This window comes from Scyliorhinus canicula, chromosome 13 (assembly GCF_902713615.1).
Source record: "Scyliorhinus canicula chromosome 13, sScyCan1.1, whole genome shotgun sequence".
Lineage (NCBI taxonomy): Eukaryota > Metazoa > Chordata > Chondrichthyes > Carcharhiniformes > Scyliorhinidae > Scyliorhinus > Scyliorhinus canicula.
Genome location: NC_052158.1, coordinates 40,800,808 through 40,824,343, shown reverse-complemented (window position 1 = coordinate 40,824,343; position 23,536 = coordinate 40,800,808). Strand labels below are relative to the sequence as shown.

General features: G+C 44.5%; 1 long non-coding RNA gene across 1 annotated transcript; it reads left to right on the top strand.

The window, feature by feature from the left end:
* The first annotated feature begins 418 nt into the window (after positions 1-418).
* Positions 419-17,667, top strand: LOC119976382. The gene is made up of 4 exons (XR_005462918.1): positions 419-621; positions 855-942; positions 1,968-2,068; positions 16,896-17,667. It is a non-coding gene; the product is annotated as an uncharacterized LOC119976382 (long non-coding RNA).
* The last annotated feature ends 5,869 nt before the right edge of the window (positions 17,668-23,536 follow it).

Sequence of the window (23,536 nt, the reverse complement as noted above, 5' to 3'; positions counted from 1 at the left end):
ACAGCCATCGAGTTTGACCCGTGTAAAACAATCCTCTTATTTTACGATGCATCACCAGATGGAATAGGGGCTGTCCTGTTTCCCAATAATCCCAATGTCTGGAGTCTAAAGCCAGTCTTGAAATTCCTCCCTTAGACAGGGATTTTCTGGCCCCTCTGTATGAGGGTTAGGGACCCTCTGTATGAGGAGAAAACCGCAGGAGATGCCAACTAAAATTCTATGGACTTCAGGCAGGACAGGACCATCCCAGTGTTGTGTTGGTGGAAAATCCCCGAGGTGTGGCTTCACAGCCTGAATCTCACCTTGCCTGAGTTTAATCTTCTCAGTAACTGGTGACAAATGACTGTTTGGCCTTTCAATTGGATATTTTCATGAGACATGTCAATCATTCATAAACTGGTTCTGCAGGTTGAGTTCAGGAAATAATCAGATTTGCAGTGAAACTAAAATGGAATCGCCTTGGACGCGCTGTTTATTTTGTTTTTCTCAGTCTATAAACGGTGTTTTTTGTTTTCCTCAGTGTTTTATTCCTAGTCACTGATTGGAATAGGGACAGTGGATTCCCATAATATTTTCCTGATCGTTTCCTCATCTCCCTATGTTTTTCATGGGTCTCTCACCGTAAGTACATAATTCAGCTTTCTATATTCACTCTGTCACTGTCAATTCTGCAGCTCGGGAAATTCTCTGGGATTTTACTGGGAGTGGGATTGTCAGTGTTTATGGGAATGTATGTTACAATATTACACTGACAGGGGAGAGAGAACATATTGTCCCAGGTCTCTGGGTCAATGGGGGTGTTGGTAATCGTCACTGACTGGAAAGATTTTGAACTGAAATTTTCCGGTCTCTAGATTGTCGGAGATGGGATGCAGTCAGGGAAATGAGCATCAGGACAATGCTGAAGTCCAGACACACAAATATACATGTTCGTATTTCCAGGTAAGTTCTAATTTTCGATGAGTTTATTCGATTGCTGTTTGAATGTCGCTGACACTGAGCTCAGGGTGGAGACTTGGCCTTGATACGTGGGACTCAGCAATATAATGGCCGGCATCAATTCCCACCACCCTCGTACCGATCAGACCTACCTACCTTTACTGTTCAGCTAACCACATCACTATTTACACATTTACTCAACCACTCACCCACTTGCCTATGCATCTATTCACCCTCTCACCCATGCATTCTCTCACCCATTCATCCTATCACCCTTTCATCTTCTTGCACTCTCATTCACTCACCTATCCATCACACACCCTCTCATCCACTCACCCGTTCATCCACACACTGACGTACCCTCTCACCCATTCAGCCTCTCACACTCTCACTCACTCACCCAGTCACCCACTCACCAATTAAACCTTTCACTCACACACCTACTCAACCATGTAACCATTCACCCACTCACCAATTGACTCATTCACACATTCACCCACTCAACCTATCACTCACTCATGGATTCAGTCACTCATCCATTCATCCATGGGCAATAAATGCTGTCTTAGTCAGCGACACTCAAATCCTGTTAATGTTTAAGGAAAAGGATTCCTATATAATCCCAGTCCGGATCGTTTTAAACCAGTCTTAAAATGTTGCACTTACACAGGGATTTTCTGGCCCCGCTGTCTGAGGGAATACCGCAGGAGATGCCAACTAAAATTCTATGGACTTCCGGCAGGACAGGACCATCCCAGTGTTGTGTTGGTGGAAAATCCCCTAGGTGTGCCTTCACAGCCTGAATATCGCCTTGCCTGAGTTTAATCTTCTCAGTAACTGGTGACAAATGACTGTTTGGCCTTTCAATTGGATATTTTCATGAGACATGTCAATCATTCATAAACTGGTGCTGCAGGTTGAGTCCAGGAAATAATCAGATTTGCAGTGAAACTAAAATGGAATCTCCTTGGACGCGTTGTTTATTTTGTTTTTCACAGTCTATAAACCCTGTTTTTTATTTTCCTCAGTGTTTTATTCCTAGTCACTGATTGGAATAGGGACAGTGGATTTCCATAATATTTTCCTGATCATTACCTCATCTTCCTATGTTTTTCATGGGTCTCTCACCGTAAGTACATAATTCAGCTTTCTATATTCACTCTGTCACTGTCAATTCTGCAGCTCGGGAAATTCTCTGGGATTTTACTGGGACAGGGGAGAGAGAACATATTGTCCCAGGTCTTTGGGTCAGTGGGGATGTTGGGTAATCGTCACTGACTGGAAAGATTTATGACTGAAATTTTCCCGTCTCCAGTTTGTCGGAGATGTGATGCAGTTACGGAAATGAGCGTCAGGACCCTGAAGAAGTCATGCTTGTATTTCCAGGGAATTTTCAATTTTCGATGAGTTTATTCAACTGCTGTCTGAATGTCTCTGACTCTGAGCTCAGGGTGGAGTCTTGGTCCTCGAAAATGGGACTCAGCAATATTATAGAATTTTACAATGCAGAAGGAGGCTATTCGGCCCATCGAGTCTGCACCGGCTCTTTTTGAAAGAGCACCCTATCCAAGCCCACATCCCCACCCTATCCCCATAACTCAGTAACCCCACCCAACACTGACGGCAATTTTTGGACACTAAGGGCAATTTAGCATGTCCAATCTACCTAACTTGCACATCTTTGGACTGTGGGAGGAAACCGGAGCACCCGGAGGAAACCCACGCACACACGGGGAGAACATGCAGACTCCGCACAGACAGTGACCCAAGCCGGGAATCGAACCTAGGACCCTGGAGCTGTGAAGCAATTGTGTTATGGCCAGCACAGACATGATGTATCGAAGGGCCCCTCTTCCTGTGCTGTAAAACTCTGTGACACGTGATTACCTGCGAAATACTGGGCAGATTCATATCTGGTCCAATAGCTGGGTATCTCAACAAAGCATTACAATGCATAACCAGTCTCCCACCTACCTCCGACCCGACAATCGGTCCAGTTTGCCACAAACCACACATTTACACCCACTGAAGCTGACCAAGCTCCCAAACTAACCTGATAACATATCGACCACACTACCACACTGCTGACTACATGATTACTCCGCCAACAGACCTGCCTATGTGCCAGAGATGACTACATGCTAAACTGCACCCCAAATCCACATATCTGTGGTGTTTTGTGTTGCTTATTTAGGATGGTTGACATAGTGTTATGGGCCAGCATTCAGAGAACCCCAAAGTGTATCATGGAGTTCACCTGACCCACAACCTTTAATAGACTGTGGTATGGGGAGCACACAGCTCACTCTGCAGGTGTGGCACAGCAGAAATGGAAAAGTATTTTTTAAAGCAAAACAATGTTTATTCTCTGAACTCAAGTTGACCTTTATAAAACATACAGTCAACATCTTAGCAACCATTAATTCAAATACAACCCCCAAAGAGTACAACACGAAGTAATCCTTTAAGCTTTCCTCTTAACATCCATAAGACTTCATAGAATTTACAGTGCAGAAGGAGGCAATTCGGCCCATCGAGTCTGCACCAGCTCTTGGAAAGAGCACCCTACCCAAGGTCAACACCTCCACCCTATCCCCATAACCCAGTAACCCCACCCAACATTAAGGGCAATTTTGGACACTAAGGGCAATTTATCATGGCCAATCCACCTAACCTGCACATCTTTGGCATGTGGGAGGAAACCGGAGGACCCGGAGGAAACCCACGCACACACGGGGAGGATGTGCAGACTCCGTACAGACAGCGACCCAAGCCGGAATCGAACCTGGGACCCTGGAGCTGTGAAGCAATTGTGCTATCCACAATGCTACCGTGCTGCCCCTTAAAACACCTTTTACCAGAAGCACATCAGGTTGAAGTCTCTACTGTTATTAGATTTAAATCAAATCGAATCGATTTACAGTCTTTAGATTACAGAGATGGACTTTAATAAACCTTCTGGCTGTGACTGCAGCTATCCAGCTCTGAAACCGAAACTAAAACACGCCCTGCAGCCTGCTCATAAACAAAAGTAAAAAGCTGGCAGACAGCCTAGCTCCACCCACTCGCTGAAATCACTGCAGTAGTAAACACTAATTTCTTAAAGGTACTCTCACTACAGATATTTATATACACACCCATTTATAAACACCCATTTCTTAATGATACTCTCACATGACAACTCCCCCCAAGAAAAAAAATAAACCATCAACTTCAAGATGGTTTCATTTTTCACCTTTTCACTATCCTTCAAGAAATGCACACAGTAAATATACGTTTTTGTTTTAAAAAAAATAACACACGGAAACAGGTACAATAATATAGTCCATTTTTGTTCTTCCAACTGACATCCTCCTTGATTGACAGTTTCTTTGAACGAGAAGGTCTCTGCACGATCCATGCATTTCTCTATGCCTTGGCATTTCTCTTTCAAGTCAGATACTTTAGTTCAATCTGATCTTGTAATTCTCCAACACAGAAGCTTTGGTTATCACAGCTTTCAGGCTGTCAAATGCCTGTTGGAATCCGCTGTCTACTGAAATTTTCGACGAGTCTTCAGCATGTTCATCAGTGGAGCAATCACACTCCAAAAACCTTTCACAAATGTTCGATCAAATCCACTCATATCAAGAAATCACATTATTTCCCATCGTGTCGAGGGTATCGGAAACTCACCAATAACTTTCGTTTTCATATCCCGTGGGACCATTCGACCCCGTCCAATTGTATGGCCAAGGAAAGTGACTTGGGCTTTTCCAAATTCACTTTTGGCTATGTTTATCACCAGACCCGCCTCCTGAAGTCTCTTGAATAACCATCAAATTTAAAAAATGTTCTTTCCATGTCTGGCTGAAAATGACCAGATCATTGATGTATACCACACAATTGTTTTAGGAAGTGGTCCTACACAATCAATTAGGTCCCTTGTAAAAGGTTCCTCAAATGCTGGATTTATCATGGCTTGAAGTTTCCCTATCACTTGACATGTGTGACATGATTGACAAAATTTAACTACATCTTTATGTCGTCCTGGCCAATAAAAATATTTCTGGATTTTAGCTTGAGTTTTTCTTATTCCCAAATGACCTCCCACTGGTACCTCATGTGCAACTTGCAACACCTCCTAAACCAGACGGTACCCAACGGTTGTGTGTGGACTATAGAAAGGTTAATGCAGTTACAAGAACGGATTCTTATCCTATTCCACGTTTGGAGGATTGCATTGAGAAAGTGGGACAGTCAGCTTTTATTTTCAAATTGGATTTACTTAAAGGTTACTGGCAGAAACCTTTATCTGAATGGACGAAGGAGATTTCAGCTTTTGTGACTCCAGATGGTATATACCAATTCAAAGTTATGCCATTTGGCATGAAAAATGCCCCAGCCACATTTCAATGGTTAACTAACAAAGTCATTACAGGATTACCCAATTGTGTTTTACACATCAACTATCTGGTAATTTTCAGCCAGACATGGAAAGAACATTAAAAACATCTGGTGGAGTTATTCGATCGACTTCAGGAGGCGGGTTTGGTGATAAATCGAGCCAAAAGTGAATTTGGAAAAGCCCAAGTCACTTTCCTTGCCATACAATCGGACAGGGTCGAATGGTCACACGGGATGTGAAACCAACAGTTATTGAGGAGTTTCCAATACCCTCAAGACGAAGGTAAATAATGCGATTTCTTGGAATGAGTGGATTTGATCGAACATTCGTGCAAAGGTTTTGCAACGTGATTGCTCCACTGATAGACTTGCTGAAGAAACGTCAAAAATTTCAATGGGCAGCGGAGTTTCAACAGGCATTTGACTGCCAGAAAGCTGTGATAACCAATGCTCCTACATTGGAGAATTGCAAGGGACTCTGATCAGATTGAACTAAAGTATCTGACTTTAAAGAGACATGCCGAGGCGTAGAGGAATGGATGGATCGTGCAGAGACCTTCTTGTTCAAAGAGACTGTCAATTGAGAAGGATTTTAGTTGGAGGAAGATGGATGGAGCAAAAATGGACTATATTATTTTACCTGTTTGCGTATGTTTTTTGAAAGAGAAAGTATATTTACTGTGTGCATTTCTTAAAGGACAGTGAAAAGGTGAAAAATGAAACCATCTTGAAGTTGATGTTTTTTTTCTTGGGGGAGGTGTCATGTGAGACTACCTTTAAGAAATGGGCGTTTATAAATGGGTGCGTATATAAATATCTGTAGCGAGTACCTTTAAGAAATGGGCGTTTACTACTGCAGTGATGTGCGAGAGTGGGTGGAGCTGGGCTGTCTGTCAGCTTTTTACTTTCATTTTTGAGCAGGCTGCAGGGTGTTTTTTTGTTTCGTTTTTAGTGTTGGAGCTGAAGCCAGACCAAGCATGTGCACTGCTGTTCTCTCTGCCATCAAAAGACTGTCTCTTGATTGAAAGGGACAATGCTGGAAAATCTCAGCAAGTCTGGCAGTATCTGTAGGGATAGGAAAGAGCTAACGTTTCGAGTCCGATGACTCTTTGTCAAAGCTAACAGACAGAGAAAGTGGGAAATATTTATACTGTGGAGTGAGAATGAAAGATGAGTCATAGCCACAGAAACCCTGGGAAAGCGGGTGCTAATGACCACAGAAACCAAGGGAAAAGAGTGCTAATGGCAGTCCCCAGAGAGGACAAAAGATGTGCAAGGTCAAAAAGTAGAGAAACTAACATCAGAGGATGAACTGTAGGTGTGGGGGGAGGGGAAGGGGGGAAGCAACAAGGAGAAAGGTGCTGGAAAGGTGCAGGAAAGAAAGAAATGGTAAAAGACAGTTAAAATGAAATGAAAACAAATGGGTCGAGGTGGGGCTGATCATCTGAAGTTGTTGAATTCGTTGTTCAGGCCGGAAGGCTGTAGTGTGCCTAACTGGAAGATGAGATGTTGTTCCTCCAGTTTGCGTTGAGCTTCACTGGAACATTGCAGCAGGCCAAGGATAGACATGTGGGCATGGGAGCAGGGTCTTTCATTAAAATGGCAAGCAACAGGAAGGTCAGGACCCTGAATGCGCCCAGACCGAAGATGCTCAGCAAAGCGATCACCCAGTCTGCGTTGGGTATCTCCGATATAGAGGAGACCACATTGGGAGCAGCGAATGCAATAGACCAGATTGAACGAGATGCAAATGAAATGCTGCTTAACCTGGAATGAGTGTTTTGGGCCTGGAATTTTAAGCATGGAAGAGGTAAAGGGGCAGGTGTTACACCTTCTGCGATTGCATGGGAAGGTGCCATGGGTGATGGGAGAGGTACTGGGTATGGTGGAGGAGTGAACTAGATTGTCTCGGAGGGAACGGTCTCTGTGGAATGCTGACAGAGGGAGTGAAGGGAAGATGTGTTTGGTGGTGGCATCACGCTGGAGTTGGCGAAAATGGCAGAGGATTATGCTTTGGATACGGAGGCTGGTGGGATGAAATGTGAGAACGAGGGGGACTCTATCCTTGTTCTGGGAGGGAGTGGGGGGGGCGAGGGTAGCGGTGCGGAAGATGGCCGCACGCTGTTGAGGGCCCTGCCCACAACTGTAGGTGGGAAATCACGGTCGAGGAAGAAGGAACACATTTTCGAAGCACCATTTTGGAAAGTGGCATCGTCGGAACAAATGCGACGGAGGCGAAGGAGTTGAGAGAAAGGGATGGAGTCTTTACAGGGTGTAGGGAGCGAAGAGCTGTAGTCCAGATAGCTGTGGGAGTCAGTGGGCTTATAGTGGATATTAGTGGATAGTCTATTGCCGGAAATGGAGACAGAAAGATCAAGGAAGGGAAGGGAAGTGTCTGAGATTGTCCAGGTGAAAGTGATGGAGGGGTGGAAACTGGAAGCGAAGTTGATGAATTTTTCCAGGTCCGGGCGAGAGCATGAAGCGGCACCAAAATAGTCATCAATGTATCGGTAAAGGAGTTGTGGCAGGGGGCCCGGATAGGCCTGGAACAAGGAATGTTCCACATACCCCATAAAAAGGCAAGCGTAGCTACGACCCACTCATTGCTACACCTTTGATTTGGAGAAAGTGAGATGAGTTAAAGGAGAAGTTGTTGAGAGATAGAACGAGTTCAGCCAGGCGGAGAAGAGTGTTGGTGGATGGAAATTGTCGGGTCTCTTTTCGAGAAAGAAACGAAGAGCTCTCAGGTCATCCTGGTGTGGGATGGAGGTGTAGAGGGATTGCACATCCATGGTGAATAGAATGCGGTTAGGGCCCACGAACTGGAAGCTGTCAATATGACGCAGGGCATCAGAGGAATCCCGGATGAATCCCCCTCACTCCTCTGGTCCATTCCCTCCACACCTACATCCGGGATTCCTCTGAAGGGTAGCAGGGATAATCCAGGGAATTATAGACCTGTGAGCTTGACGTCAGTGGCAGGCAAACTGTTGGAGAAGATACTGAGGGATAGGATCTATTCACATCTGGAAGAAAATAGACTTATCAGTGATAGGCAGCATGGTTTTGTGCAGGGAAGATTATGTCTTACAAACCTAATAGAATTCTTTGAGAAAGTGACAAAGTTAATTGATGAGGGAAGGGCTGTAGATGTCATATACATGGACTTTGGTAAGGCGTTTGATAAAGTTTCCCATGGCGGGTTGACGGAAAAAGTGAAGTTGTATGGGATTCAGGGTGTACTAGCTAGATGGATAAAGAACTGGTTGGGCAACAGGAGACAGAGAGTAGTGGTGGAAGGGAGTGTCTCAAAATAGAGAAGGGTGACTAGTGGTGTTGCACAGGGATCCGTGCTCGGACCACTGCTGTTTGTGATCTACATAAATGACCTGGAGGAAGGTATAGGTGGTCTGATTAGCAAGTTTGCAGATGATACTAAGATTGGTGGAGTTGCAGATAGCGAGGAGGACTGTCAGAGAATACAACAAAATATAGATAGATTGGAGAGTTGGGCAGAGAAATGGCAGATGGAGTTCAATCCAGGCAAATGTGAGGTGATGCATTTTGGAAGGTCAAATTCAAGAGCGGACTATATGGTCAATGGAAGGGTCTTGGGGAAAATTGATGTCCAGAGAGATCTGGGAATTCAGGTCCATTGTACCCTGAAGGTGGCAACGCAGGTTGATAGAGTAGTCAAGAAGACATACAGCATGCTTTCCTTCATTGGACGGGGTATTGAGTACAAGAGTTGGCAGGTCATGTTACAGTTGTATAGGACTTTGGTTCGGCCACATTTGGAATACTGCGTGCAGTTCTGGTCGCCACATTACCAGAAGGATGTGGATGCTTTGGAGAGGGTGCAGAGGAGATTCACCAGGATGTTGCCTGATATGGAGGGTGCTAGCTATGAAGAAAGGTTGAGTAGATTAGGATTGTTTTCGTTGGAAAGACGGAGGTTGAGGGGGGACCTGATTGAGGTCTACAAAATTATGAGAGGTATGGACAGGGTGGATAGCAACAAGCTTTTCCCAAGAGTGGGGGTGTCAGTTACAAGGGGTCACAATTTCAAGGCGAGAGGGGGAAAGTTTAAGGGAGATGTGCGTGGAAATTTTTTTACGCAGAGGGTGGTGGGTGCCTGGAACGCTTTACCAGCGGAGGTGGTAGAGGCGGGCATGATAGCATTATTTAAGAGGCATCTAGACAGGTATATGAATGGGCGGGAACAGAGGGAAGTAGACCCTGGAAAATAGGAGACAGGTTTAGATAAAGGATCTGGATCGGCGCAGGCTGGGAGGGCCGAAGGGCCTGTTCCTGTGCTGTAATTTTCTTTGTTCTTTGTTCTTTGTTCTTATAACCAATGGGTAATCAGGACACCCAGAGGTATCATTACCACAAGGGGGCATTACACAACCCATATAAAAGGACAGGGCACACATGCTCTGTCGCTTTCCACAGACAGACATCTTGAGAGTGAGACAGGGTGGATCTACAACATCACACCCCAGCACGTGGCTTAGAGCAGGCTGGTTCAGTTAGACTGAGTTACTACAATTAGATTAGCAGAGAATCGAACTCATTTGAGAACTGTGTTAATAGTTCAATAAACACATTGAACTCATTTCAGAGTCTGGAGCATCTTTAACTTAAGACTGCACCTAGTGACAGCCTGTGTTATCCGAAGCAGCATAACACAACATGATACCAAGAGTACCTGTTCAATCTATTTAGTTCAACTCAGCAAGATCCGTGACAACCACCAACAGAACCCAGGCACGATGATCGAGATTCCGGTTCCTCAGCAATTCAGGTACCACGGTGTTCTCAGTGCCAACTGGCGTGCATTCAAGCAAGATTTCAGCTTTATATAGAAGCATCCAACCGAAATGGCATGGCCGATGCTGAGAAGATTGCTCTTCTACACACCATTATGGGTGAACATACAACAGAAATCTTCCACTCCTTTAAATGTTCCAAAGGGCAGACAGAACACGATGCCAGATAGGCCTGGACAAATATGAAAACACAAAAGAAATTGGTAAAACTGGCGGCAATACACACCACGAGGCAGAGGTAGGGTTACAACAGAAGCAAACGGAAATTTTGATTTGCAGCCATCTTGCACGTATCCAGCCAGCCCAGTCCGCACATGCGCATTTCCCTAGAAAACGCGAACCGGCAAAACAGTGTTTTGCGCATGCGTGAGAAGCCGCGCATGCACAGTTGCGAAAAGGGTGCACAGTAAAGGAACCTCGGCGCGCAGATGTGCAATTGAGTCCTACGCATGATGTCACATGCGTCATGACGCCAGCGGCCCCGGACCATGCCCACTTAAAGGGGACATTCTGAAAATGAAAAAGAAGAGTTTTAAAGCCACAAAACACCAATCTTTCACCTCGGAAGACAGAACAATGCCTGAACCTTTACCAGTAGTTGAAAACAACCTCCGCAGAACCCTGTAACAAGCAGTTAGCACCGCCCAAAAAGATGATTTGGTCCTTGAAGACTACTACTCAGACGATAAGTTCTTCCTTGGACACAGAGAGCGCAATGACAGGCCCGACAGAAAAGAAGGTAATTGGTTAATCAAAGAATACTACTCAGACATGGCTGAGTCATTCGGATATGATGATCATACAGGCATCAGCGCCACGGTTGAAAAGCTCAAAATGACTCCACTCATGGTAGATGAACCGAATTCTATGATGCCATGGCAGATTGTCGATACATTGGCTGACAGCAACCTGTCAAATACCTACAAAGAAGACGAAGCCCACAGAGAGCGGCCTGATGCCACACGAAAAGTGGTTCACGCACTACGAAGAGTCCATGACTCCACACAGAAAGTGATGACAGATTCCACAGCGAGACCACTGCACGTCTCCACACAGGGAGCGATTCAAGACTCCACAGCGAGACCACTGCACGACTCCACACAGGTAACTATGCCAGACTCCAGAGAGAGCGATACAAGCCTCCACAGCGAGCTCGTTGACAGGCTCCACAATGGAAGCAACGCAAGATTCCAGAGCACAGTCCATGCATGAACAAGACCATGAAGGTCTATCAGCCGTATCTGAGCAACCAGCAGCAGACAATGACAGTCTACCAAGCTCACGTGAACAACAAAAAGACTATGACAGTCCACCCAGATTATCTGAGCCACCAGAACACGACTATGACAGTCTACCCAGCTCATTTAACCAACAAGAAGATACTGAAGGTCTACCCACTGTATGTGAGACAAGTGACAAAGGCATCACAATTCTCATACAAGATGTGCAACATCACAGCGAGACTGACAGATCTCAGTTCGTATATACAGAGGCACTCGACAATCACAGTGAACCTACTTGTGAGTCTGGTGAGACCACGTCAATTCAAACCTCAACCACTCGAGCCTATCCACAAGAACGTGAGATCTTGCAGATTTTGACTCCAGACGGGGAGCTTCAAGAAACCAAAGATGATCCAAGTGAACCTGAAATGATTACAACAGAGGAGTATCAAGAAACCAAAGATGATTCAGGTGAACTAGAAAGGACCCCAGACGGGGAGTATCAACAAACCGAAGTTGATTCCAATGAACCGGAAATGACTCCAGACAGGGAGCACTGAGGAATCAAAGAAGAAACGCTCAATGAAACAGCAGATACCACAAAGGACACTGACACAAGTAACTTTGTGAATGACTCGAGTCATCCACTCGGAACAGTCATTGAGCGCCACAAGCACAACAACAAAAACTACAAGCACTACAACAAAAACAACAACAAGGTGCCTAACAAAGGCAACACCAGCAAAAAAGTCTACAAGAACAACAATAGAACAACAACTTGTACGACATGGTACAACTCTGCACATGAAGGACAATGTGACAGCACAGCTCCTAACAATGGCAGGAGTGGGGACTTCCGGTGACGACGAGCAGGAAGCAGCGTCACACTGGAGGGCTCCGACTCGGGAATAGAAATTTTGGGGTTTTAACACCCTGTCACAGGGGAAACAGAGGCTGAAAAAGCTGTAAGAAGGCACAGAAGGAGAAATGTCCAAGTTGGGGAAAAAACGGTTGTGAAAAGTCCGCCAGTGAGTGGAAACGTCAGCACAGGAACTGTAAGGAAAGCGGAGGCTGGAGCACCAGGGGAGGCCACATCGCTCACAGCAGAAGAAATGGTCAAAGTGATGGCTGTGGAACTTGAAAAGCAGTTCACAAAGCACATGGAAGCGATGAAGAAGGAGATAGGGGCGGGATTGAATATGCTGGTGGAGGAGGCGATTGCCCCGGTGAGGGCGGCAGTATCAGGCGCAGCGGCGGAGGTGTGGGAGCAAGGTGAGACACTGAAGGAAGTGGAAGAGGTATTATCGCAGCACAGTAATCAACTCACCCTGATGGGGAAGGAGTTGCGGAAGGTGACAGACCAACAAGGGTCTGCGAGCCAAAATGGAAGACCTGGAAAACAGATCCAGGCGGCAGAATCTGAGGATTATGGGTCTGCCCGAAGGGGTGGGAGGCCCGAGGCCGACAGAGTATTTTGCCACAATTTTGGCGGAGCTATTGGAGGAGGGGGACAATCCCTCTTGTTATGAACTGGATCGGGCTCATTGGTCATGAAGGCCTATACCAAAGGTGAGTGAGCCGCCAAGTGTAGTAACTGTGTGTTTCCGTAGGTACAGCGTGAAGGAGAAGGTCCTGTGCTGGGCAAAGCAGAAGCGTGTGGTGCAGTGGGCTGGAGCTGGTATACGCATATACTAGGACTTTATGGTGGAGCTGGTGAGGAGGCGGGCAGCCTTCAGCCGGGTGAAGAAGGCACTGTACATCAGCAAGGTGCAGTGCAGCATAGTAAGTTGAGGGTGACCTACAAATCCGAGGACTTTGATTTTGGGACGGCGGAAGCAGCGGAGGAGTTTGCGAAGGCAGAAGGACTTTGGCAGAATTTAAAAATGGGACTGAGAGTGGGTCGTGTACCGATATAGCCTCATGTAACGTTATTTTTGCACTGCGTATTGGTGTATGTACTAAATGAGTCGACGCTGTATATTTGGACAAGGGAAGAGTTGGGATTTCCATTTGCAATGATGGTTCTTTGGGGCTTGGGTGTGTATGCTGGGGTTGTGGGACCGGGCAAGGGGAAGGAGACCCGGGCGGGGGCCTCCATGCTGGCCGGTTTAAGCCGGCCAATGAACTGGAGTGAGGTGGGGGGAGGGGCTGCGCCTATCGGAGTCTGGTAGAACAGGTTTTGGTGAATCTAGCCGGGGTGAATATTTGGGGGAAGGAATCGAGGTTAGGGGGAGGAGTTTAGGAGTAAGTGGAGGGGCGGAGTGTGGGAGGGGGGGTGGGGGGGTGTCTACAATTCATGGGTGCCATTCATGGTACTCTTTTGGGGATTGGATGGCATTGAATATTAGGGGGGGGGGCGGGGGGGGAGGGGGGGGGGAGGCGGTGGACTATATGTGTCAACGGTGACCAGGGGTGATTCCTGATTTATTTTTATTTTTTCCTCCTTGGGAGAACATAGAACATAGAACGATACAGCGCAGTACAGGCCCTTCGGCCCTCGATGTTGCACCGACATGGAAAAAAAACTAAAGGCCATCTAACCTACACTATCCCCTTATCATCCATATGCTTATCCAATAAATTTTTAAATGCCCTCAATGTTGGCGAGTTCACTACTGTTGCAGGTAGGGCATTCCACGGCCTCACCACTCTTTGCGTAAAAAACCCACCTCTGACCTCTGTCCTATATCTATTACCTCTCAATTTAAGGCTATGTCCCCTCGTGCTAGCCACCTCCATCCGCGGGAGAAGGCTCTCGCTGTCCACCCTATCTAACCCTCTGATCATTTTGTATGCCTCTATTAAGTCACCTCTTAACCTTCTTCTCTCTAACGAAAACAACCTCAAGTCCATCAGCCTTTCCTCATAAGATTTTCCCTCCATACCAGGCAACATCCTGGTAAATCTCCTCTGCACCCGTTCCAAAGCTTCCACGTCCTTCCTATAATGAGGTGACCAGAACTGTACGCAATACTCCAAATGCGGCCGTACCAGAGTTTGGTACAGCTGCATCATGACCTCATGGCTCCGGAACTCAATCCCTCTACCAATAAAGGCCAACACACCATAGGCCTTCTTCACAACCCTATCAACTTGGGTGGCAACTTTCAGGGATCTATGTACATGGACACCGAGATCCCTCTGCTCATCCACACTACCAAGAATTTTACCATTAGCCAAATATTCCGCATTCCTGTTATTCTTTCCAAAGTGAATAACCTCACACTTCTCCACATTAAACTCCATTTGCCACCTCTCAGCCCAGCTCTGCAGCTTATCTATGTCCCTCTGTAACCTGCAACATCCTTCCGCACTGTCTACAACTCCACCGACTTTTGTGTCGTCTGCAAATTTACTCACCCATCCTTCTGCGCCCTCCTCTAGGTCATTTATAAAAATGACAAACAGCAACGGCCCCAGAACAGATCCTTGTGGTACGCCACTCGTAACTGAACTCCATTCTGAACATTTCCCATCAACTACCACTCTCTGTCTTCTTTCAACTAGCCAATTTCTGATCCACATCTCTAAATCACCCTCAATCCCCAGCCTCCGTATTTTCTGCAATAGCCGACCGTGGGGAACCTTATCAAACGCTTTACTGAAATCCATATACACCACATCAACTGCTCTACCCTCGTCTACCTGTTCAGTCACCTTCTCAAAGAACTCGATAAGGTTTGTGAGGCATGACCTACCCTTCACAAAACCATGCTGACTATCCCTAATCATATTATTCCTATCTAGATGATTATAAATCGTATCTTTTATAATCCTCTCCAAGACTTTACCCACCACAGACGTTAGGCTCACCGGCCTATAGTTACCGGGGTTATCTCTACTCCCCTTCTTGAACAAAGGGACCACATTTGCTATCCTCCAGTCCTCTGGCACTATTCCTGTAGCCAATGATGACCTAAAAATCAAAGCCAAAGGCTCAGCAATCTCTTCCCTGGCTTCCCAGAGAATCCTAGGATAAATCCCATCCGGCCCCGGGGACTTATCTATTTTCACCTTGTCCAGAATTGCCAACACTTCTTCCCTACGCACCTCAATGCCATCTATTCTAATAGCCTGGGTCTCAGCATTCTCCTCCACAATATTATCTTTTTCTTGAGTGAATACTGACGAAAAGTATTCATTTAGTATCTCGCTTATCTCCTCAGCCTCCACACACAACTTCCCACCACTGTCCTTGACTGGCCCTACTCTTACCCTAGTCATTCTTTTATTCCTGACATACCTATAGAAAGCTTTTGGGTTTTCCTTGATCCTACCTGCCAAAGACTTCTCATGTCCCCTCCTTGCTCGTCTCAGCTCTCTCTTTAGATCCTTCCTCGCTTCCTTGTAACTATCAAGCGCCCCAACTGAAACTTCACGCCTCATCTTCACATAGGCCTCCTTCTTCCTCTTAACAAGAGATTCCACTTCTTTGGTAAACCACGGTTCCCTCGCTCGACCCCTTCCTCCCTGCCTGACTGGTACGTACTTATCAAGAACATGCAATAGCTGTTCCTTGAACAAGCTCCACATATCCAGTGTGCCCAACCCTTGCAGCCTACTTCTCCAACCAACACATCCTAAGTCATGTCTAATGGCATCATAATTGCCCTTCCCCCAGCTATAACTCTTGCTCTGCGGGGTATACTTATCCCTTTCCATCACTAACGTAAAGGTCACCGAATTGTGGTCACTGTCTCCAAAGTGTTCACCTACCTCCAGATCTAACACCTGGCCTGGTTCATTACCCAAAACCAAATCCAAAGTGGCCTCACCTCTTGTTGGCCTGTCAACATATTGTGTCAGAAAACCCTCCTGCACACATTGTACAAAGAACGACCCATCCAATGTACTCGAACTATATCTTTTCCAGTCAATATTAGGAAAGTTAAAGTCTCCCATAACAACTACCCTGTTACTTTCGCTCTTTTCCAGAATCATCTTCGCCATCCTTTCCTCTACATCTCTAGAACTATTAGGTGGCCTATAGAAAACTCCCAACAGGGTGACCTCTCCTTTCCTGTTTCTAACCTCAGCCCATACTACCTCGGAAGAAGAGTCCCCATCTTGCATCCTTTCTACCACCGTAATACTGTCCTTGACTAGCAGCGCCACACCTCCCCCTCTTTTGCCCCCTTCTCTGACCTTACTAAAGCACCTAAACCCCGGAACCTGCAACAACCATTCCTGTCCCTGCTCTATCCATGTCTCTTACTCTATCCATGTCTCTTGCTCTATCCATGTCTCTGGGAGGTTTAGTTTTATTTGGTGCTTATATTGTCAGGTGGGCCGTTATTTGTGGGGTGGGATTGTTGTTGTTGGGAGGGGGATTGACATTGTATCCGTTACCGTTTACTGTTTGTTGGTGGGGGGGGGGGGGGGGGTAAATTCTGAAGAAAATGTGAAAATGGAGAATAAAAATATTTTTCAAAAAAAGCAATGACAAGTGCACAAACTTACCATGGCATGACAACAAATTTTACAAATTCACATTTTCTCCACTACAAACAAGCAGACCAGCTTTCAAGGCAGATGACATAAGGCAGTCCAGGTCAGACAACAAAGATGACATACAACATCGCCATCACAAGCATAGAAAAAAAGAGTCCAAATCAGACAATGAAGTGAATCGACCATTTGAACACCTCATAATGACTTTTTGGTTCTTTAAGCACAGGAACACTGACGGCGTTCACAAGGAAATGACAACATCAACATCGACACTTTAATAACAAAACAAGAAAGCCACTCGACCATATAAATTAATGAAATTTGGACTCATAAATATTATTTGGTCTTGTATAATCTTCAATGTCATCATAATTTGTACATGTCATCACTTATCTACCTGTTTCGTTCAATTTTTTTTAACACAGTACAGAAAATATGTAACACAAAAAAGGGGGGATGTGGTGATATGCATCACTGTATATACACAAGGGGTTAATGTAAATACACTACAACTAAGTAACCACTAGAGGGAGAACCATAGATGTCATGACACACAGACATACAGCTAATGGGTCAGTAGAACAGGACACAACCAATGGGTAATCAGGACACCCAAAGGTGGCATTACCACAAGGGGGCATTGCACAACCCATATTAAAGAGGCAGGGCACACATGCTCTGCCTCTTTCCACAGACAGACATCTTGAGAGTGAGACAGGGTGGATCTACAACATCACACCCCAGCACGTGGCTTAGAGCAGGCTGGTTCAGTTAGACTGAGTTACTACAATTAGATTAGCAGAGAATCAAACTCATTTGATAACTGTGTTAATAGTTCAATAAACACATTGAACTCATTTCAGAGTCTGGAGCATCTTTTACTTAAGACTGCACCTAGTGACAGCCTGTGTTATCTGAAGCAGCATAACACAACAACTCCCACCTGCGATTCAGCTATATCATTACCCAAGATAAACTGTATTCCTGGACAAGATAGTTTGTCTGGAATTTCCAACCTCACCTTTTATAACTCTTCTCACCCTGAATTCCACATATTACCACTTTTTCCGTCAATATTCCTCTCAAACTACATAACCCCTCCTCTCTTACCAACAAAGATTGACTAGCTCATGTATCTCTTAAACTTTTGACTTCTTTACCTACTCCTCCTGGTACACATGTGAACTTTACTCACACAAGAAAATGCTTTAAAGAGATCTGGCACCTTCTTATCAATCACCCCTTGATCAGGCTGTACAATCTTTTGCACTTCCTTCCCTTCAATTGGGCTTTCCTTTACCACTTTAACAAACTCCATTGGCGTATCCTGTTTTACCACATCAGCCTTCCCAGTATTTTTCTTAAACCCCCAACACTGTGACTTTACATGGCCTAGTTTATTACATAAAAACATCTGAAACTTTTCATCTCTTTTCCACCCTTCTGGATTTCATTTTTAATCTGAGATACAGTATCCTTCTTATCTCCCATCAGGTCTCCTTTAAATTTACCACCTGAGTATTTCTCATGTCCCCAGTTTCTATCCCTCACAGACCGAAACTGATGTCGGGAACCAGGCTTTGATTTATGAACTAATTCATAATCATCTGCCATTTCTGCTGTTAATCTCGCAGTTCTAACCCTCAGCTCTTCCACATGAGTTCTCACTACATCAGGAATTGAATTTTTAAACTCTTCCAAAATTATAATTTCCCTAAGAACTTGATATGTTTGGTCTATTTTCAAAGTGCTGATCCACCTATCAAAATTACTCTGTTTGATCCTGTCAAACCCGGTGTATATTTGACCAGGTTCTTTCCTTAAATTTTTAAGCCTTTGTCTGTAGGCTTCAGGCACTAGTTCATATGCACTGAAATGGATTTTTTCACCTCCTCATATGTCCCAGATAGCTCCTGTGCTGGTGATGCAAACTGTTCTGGAAAATACAGAATGTGTCATTTGAAACATAGAACTCTGCCAATATCTGGTCTGGGAGAGTGCAGGGAAAGATCCCACAAGAGGTTGGTGGCAGCTGAAAAGAGCAGAAACTGTGGCCAGCTCTTCTGGCAAAAAAGCAGTCAATTTTAGTCTGTCAGAATTGTTAATACAACCTGCAGCAGGAGAAAGGGAAAAAGAAAAAAACAGAGTTTGCATAAATTTCTTTGTGTTGTTGAAAGATTGTAATGGACTGCCCCTTTAAGCCCCGTAGTCCGTTCCCTATCGGAGGTCCCGATCTCCCGCCAAAAATAAAAGCGCGGGCTTCCCTTGCTCCTCCCCCCACGTGCAAGGCAGCAGACATCGGGGAAAAAAGCAGAACGCGAGGGAGCAGCAGCTGGAGAGGTCAGAACGGAGCTCAGAGGAAGGAGGACAGAAAACAGAGAACCAGCATCAGGAGAGAAGAGGAGGAGAGAGAGAGAGAGAGAGAACTCGGTTATGGGAAAGGCAGAGCAAACAGCTGATTGTAAACGGCAATAGATTTAAAGAAGGCTAGGATTTAAAGGTAAAATGTTAAGTTTGGGTCTGAAGGTCCCCAACCAACCAGACAACATCCAAAATCACTAATCTGTTTACCTTTCTGTAGAGAAAGTGTTTACAACTTATAAAAAAAAGTATGTTAATAATTTAACCTGAAAAAGTGGTTATTAGCTTACTTCACTTCCTTAATAACGCAGGACCCAGGACATCAATGCTATTAAGGGGTAAGTAGGTAAAATTCTTCGGTGAAGGTATGGGTTATACCGGGGGATAACTTGAAAGGAGAGTTTGACCTGAATCGCACCCACAGAAGCCTGTATCGGAGTCAGGGAGTGAGAATCCCTGTTCACCATTTTAGAATATTGGCCCTTTTTTTGGTATAGGGGGAATTCTAAGACAGAGTGGTGAATTTTGAAAAACATGGCGCCCAATGTGGGGCCTAGAATATTAGAAGTTTCTAGGTAAATAGGGGCTAGAATATTAGAAGTTTCTAGTTCCCAAGAAACGGTTGGAATATTAGAAGTTTCTAACCGGCACAAAGGCTAGAATATTAGAAGTTTCTAGTCTATGTGTGAGTCAAACTTTACCTGCCGAGTTTAGTTTGGAAAGTAGTGTGTGATTGGCTTTTGTAAGGATATTCTGTGGATCGAGGGGACTGAAGCTCAGGTTGGGTGTGGAAATCAGTAGACTAGAAGATACTGACCCTGAGAAAAGTCTGCAAGACATTTTGGTGACAGCACTAAAATCTTGCATCCATTACTGGTAAAAGTGGCTAAAGAATAAATCATCCTCAGGGTAAGGCAGATTGTGCGGACATTTTCTGGAAAATAGGGACGCTTATCTTCAGAAACCAATAATCAATCGACCCTTAACTAAAGCAGGAAGATAGTGCCTTGGTCAGCCTTGGATAGGGCCCAGAAAGGGTACTTATCCTTAATTTCAGAGTGCACCTGAAAGGGACAACCAGGAACAGAAAAAAAATCCGAAAAATGGCAATTAGGGTAATTCTCATGCCCTGGGATACGGTCAAGAGAAATGTAGAAATGAAACAGGAATGGAAGAAATTAAAAGAGCAAAAGAAATCCTGGACAAAAGATATGTATCCAGACGGAGATATCTCCTTCTTTGTTAGAGTGCCAAAAGCCCTGCAATATACAGATCCAGTAGGGATCCTTAAAGCACTTTGTAAGTTTGCATTTGAAAAGCGAGCTGAATCACTAATCTTGTTCGGACACAGACAGAAGCATGCAGCTGCTCAAGTGGGCAAAGTGTGTTCCAAACTGATTAAAATCATTGACGAAGAAAACATGAAAGAAATAATACAGATCCCTAGTGAACACAAAAGTAACTCTGAAGTGGCAAACAAATATATAAAACAACTGCAGGAAAATGAAACATTAGAAATGGAAAATGACGAGGAATCAGTCCTAGAATCAGATAGCCGAGAGAATTCGGACCCCTTTGAAAATTTCCCAAAGGGATACAATTTTCAATACCCAGATCCAAGTCCGTTTCAGGAAGAAAATTGGCCTCGGCAATCTGCCACACATAAAAAAAAGAGCTTTTATCGATCATTTCTTTGAAACACAAGAAAGTGAAGAGGAACAAAGCCTAGTTGGGATTATGGCGCCTCCTGCGCTGGGACAGGAAGAATCATCATCCTCATCAGAGAATGAGGAAATAGTAAAACCAAGGAGAAGAATAGGGAATAGAAAAAATTCTAAACCATTAGAAATAGGGGATTATAGTGATTATTGGAAACAACAACAACCTTCCACTTATCGACCAATAAATAAGGATTTACCGTATTATATGTATAATCCAGAAGCAAAAATGGTACACCATAGAGATCAGGAAGGATGGGAAAGAGAGGTTACATCTAGGGGACTTAAAATAGGAGAAATATTAGGAGGAAGTCAACAAATTGATTCTACGAAATTACTAGAATTACCAAACGTTACCCCCAAAGCTAAAATTTGGCAAATGAGCAAAGGGTATGACAGTTTCGGAAGAGCCATGAGTAGGGTAAGGAACAGCACAGAAACACAAGGCCAGATAATAGCAGCATTAAGACCACAAGAAAGGATACAGAATCGTCCAAGACCCCGAGTAACTGCTCCTACTCCTATGGATAGGGCAAGTTATGCTCCACGAGATAGCCAGGTACCAATTGCAATGTGTGAAGAATATATAGAACCGGTGGAAGATTTTGTACAACATGGTACCCCCTATTTTGAGGAAGAACCGGTACAACGACAGATACATTTCTCAGAATATAGGAAACCAGATAGAGGTGCCCCTTTAAGAACACCATGCCCCAGAAGTGAGAAAGTAGTTCAGTCATTTACACCAGGTCCAGAGGAAGGACAGGGAGGCATGGTACCGTATAAAATAGTAGCAGCAGTAATGAAGACAGCAGGCCCAAAGAAACATGGGGAGAGTAGAATTGAGTATTCACAGAGGTTAAAACAGTTAGCGAAGAAAATGGGGGCATCAGGAGAATCCACCAAATTGATTGATTTGCATACAGTGGGAGAAATAGTTACAGGCGAAGTCTCAGATTTAATAAATGAGTTAGATTTGGGAAATGAGAGAGCTAACTTAATGAAAGAGATGACAGAGGCAGCATATGCAGGGGAACACCTCACAACATATGTCGACCGAATATATGAGGTTAATAAGGAAGAGGGGGCCGATGTAGTCAGATTCCTGAGGGAATTAGGACCCAAGATTCCAGGAGGAAATAGCCTCTCAACAATACTGTTAACGACCTCTAGAAGAGAAATTGGAAGAGAACTGGTGAAATTTGATTTGGCAGGCAAAGCATTTAAGGATAAACACACAAAAGGGGAACAAAAAAGAGTAGCAGCTGCCCAAAATAATGTTTCAACACAAAATGCTCAGATTAGACCACCAAACCGACAGATACCTGACAAATCGGAACAAAATCTAGCACAACCAGCAACGCCACAACATGGGTATAATCTGCGGTCACAAGGGCCACCTCCACCACAAAATCTAGATTACTTACCAAGGGAACAATTCCTAGCCCTCAGTCGGGAGGAAAGAGACAGACTCTTTGAGGATAGGAGAAGAAGAGCAGCTGGTCAGGGGAGGATTGAGCAAGGTAGATATCAACCACCAGAATGGTATCCGGGACCCTCGCGAGGGGGATTCCAAGGAAGAGGCAGAGGAGGCCCCGGTATATATTGAAAGGATTTGGCTTCTCCCCTTAAACAGGCTATCCAAAATCAAACAACAGAAACAGTCAAAGGAGAATTAGTAGTAGTATACAAGGGGGAAAGATTTATAGTGGACACAGGGGCTGAGATATCAATGATAAGGGAAGAAGCTGGAAATCTGACAGGAAAAGAATACATAGTAGAAGGAGCATTAGGGAATAAGGATATTAGACCAGAAGTTAGATTGGCAGAATTACTGGCAATATCAGGAACTGAGAATCTGATGGCAGGGAAAGATTTAATAAAAATAGATACTGGAAAAATAAGGATATTAAAACCAATTGATAACATGGAGGAAATAAGGAAACAGAAAGAGAAAAGTATTTTAAATGACGAAGCTTGGAAGAAGATGGAAGAAGTATTAATGGGAGCAAACCTAGCGATAGGTAAGAATGACACAGGTTTAATTAGCAAGCGGTTCCAACACACAATTCACGGGGGACAACACAGACCTCAAAAACAGTATCCTTTGACTAGAGGAGCTAAGAGCGAGCTGGAGATAATAATCAAGGAATTGGAGCAGCAGGGGATTATTCAAGGGGTCACATATGCCTCAACAAATAGTCCACTTCAGGTAGTAAGAAAACCAGATGGTACATTTAGGATGGTAACAAATTACAAAGCTTTAAATAAAGTCACAAAGAAGGACAAGAGATATTTAATAAATCCACAAGCTACCTTAGAGCAAGTCGCGGGAAAAAATTACTTAACTAGTATAGATTTGGCGAATGGATTCTGGAGTGTTCCATTAGACCCAGACAGCAGGGAGAAAACAGCATTCACCTTCGGAACTAAGCATTATGTATATTGTAGACTGCCACAGGGATATGTTAATTCTCCGAATCACTTTCAGGCAATAATCAGGGAACTGATTAAAGATGATTTGGCTTTAGTATATATCGATGATATATTAATTGGAGATGACGATCAGGACAAACATGTGGAAAGAGTGGCCAGGATAATTAAGACACTTAGTGAAGCAGGCTTT